General features: G+C 47.6%; 1 pseudogene; it reads left to right on the top strand.

The window, feature by feature from the left end:
- On the top strand, positions 1-139 carry LOC123140395 (uncharacterized; annotated as a pseudogene).
- Positions 140-1833: the final 1694 nt, after the last annotated feature.

The raw sequence follows: 1833 nt of genomic DNA, 5'->3' as shown, positions 1-1833 counted from the left end.
CCGCTCACCGACGACGACATGGTGTCCTACATCCTGGCGGGACTCGACTACGACTACGTGTCCTTCGTCTCCACGATCTGCGCTCGTACTCAGCAAATCAAGGTGAGCGAGCTTTACTCGCAGCTAATCAGCTTTGAAAGCAGGCTGGCCATGTTTGAAGGTGGAGGGCAGTCCTCCCACTCCTCTGCCAACACCGTGTCTTGCGACGGACGCGGTGGATCCAACCGCGGTGGTGGCCGCGGTGGCAACGGTGGCCGCAATGGAGGCGGCCGTGGCAATGGAGGCGGAGGACGTGGTCGCGGCGGCGGCCGCGGCAATGGAGGAGGCCGCAATGATCTGCCTGAGGTCTTCTGCCAAATCTGCACCAAGCCAAACCACACGGCCATGGAGTGCTATCGTCGTTTTGATGTCTCCTTCAACAAGGAGAAAACTGCAGCAGCCGTCAACACCAACTCCTCCTACGGAGTGGACACAAATTGGTATGTGGACTCAGGTGCAATAGACCACATTACCAGCGAGCTCGACAAGCTCACCGTCCGTGGCAAGTACAATGGACATGATCAAGTAAATGTGCCAAACGGCGCAGGTATGAAGATTTCCCATATAGGTCGTGCATATGTTCGTACCCCTACTCGTAATCTTCATCTCAAAAATATTCTGCATGTGCCCAAAGCCACTAAAAACTTGATCTCTGCTCATCGTCTAGCCAATGACAACCATGTGTTTCTTGAAACTCATCCTCATTTTTTCTTTGTCAAGGACAAGGCAACGAGGAAAACCCACCTCCATGGCAGGTGTAGAAACGGGCTCTATCCCCTACCATCAGCTCCAATAAGCTCGGGCAGACATGCACTTGGCGCCACTAAGATATCTCCATCAAGGTGGCACGATCGTTTAGGACATCCATCTTCGGCAATAGTTCAACATGTTCTTAGACACAATCAAATTTCCTTTTCTAGCAAAGAGTTGAATAAAGAGGGAGTGTGTGATGCTTGCCAACAAGGCAAGAGCCATCAACTTCCCTACCCAAATTCTAGTAGTATTTCAAAAGCTCCTTTAGAGCTAGTTTTCTCTGATGTATGGGGGCTGCCCGAGATTCAATAATAAGAAAAATTATTATGTGAGTTTCATCGATGATTTCAGCAAATTCACATGGATATATATCCTCAAGCATAGATCAGAAGTTTTCAAAGTGTTTCATGAGTTTCAAGCACTAGTTGAACGACTTTTTGATCGCAAGATTATCACCATGCAAACGGATTGGGGTGGTGAGTATGAGCGCCTCAACTCCTTCTTTCGTCAAGTAGGGATCACACATCATGTATCATGCCCACATGCCCATCAACAGAATGGGTCAGCTGAGAGAAAACATAGGCACATTATGGATGTGGGTCTCTCACTTTTAGCTCATGCTTCCATGCCCTTAAAATTTTGGGGCGAGGCTTTTCTAGCTGCCACCTATCTTATCAATCGTACTCCTAGCAAAGTGATTAATCTTGACACTCCTTTGGAAAAATTGTTTCATGAAAAACCCAACCACCATGCCCTACGCACCTTTGGTTGTGCGTGCTGGCCAAATCTCCGACCCTTTCATGCTGAGAAGCTAGAGTTCCGTTCAAAACAATGTGTTTTTCTTGGCTATAGCAATCTCCATAAAGGGTTCAAGTGTCTAGATGTCAAAGAAGGACGTGTCTATATCTCTCGAGATGTTATCTTTGACGAAACTATTTTTCCATTTGCCTCACTAAATCCAAATGCCGACGTTCCTCTTCGTTCCGAAGTTCTTCTTCTTGCAGAAACTGCTTCATCTGAACCTCTTGATCATGGGGGCGA

The sequence above is a fragment of the Triticum aestivum genome, chromosome 6B (assembly GCF_018294505.1).
Source record: "Triticum aestivum cultivar Chinese Spring chromosome 6B, IWGSC CS RefSeq v2.1, whole genome shotgun sequence".
Classification (NCBI taxonomy): domain Eukaryota; kingdom Viridiplantae; phylum Streptophyta; class Magnoliopsida; order Poales; family Poaceae; genus Triticum; species Triticum aestivum.
The sequence above is the reverse complement of the archived record's forward strand: the minus strand, read 5'-3'. Positions and strand labels throughout refer to the sequence as shown.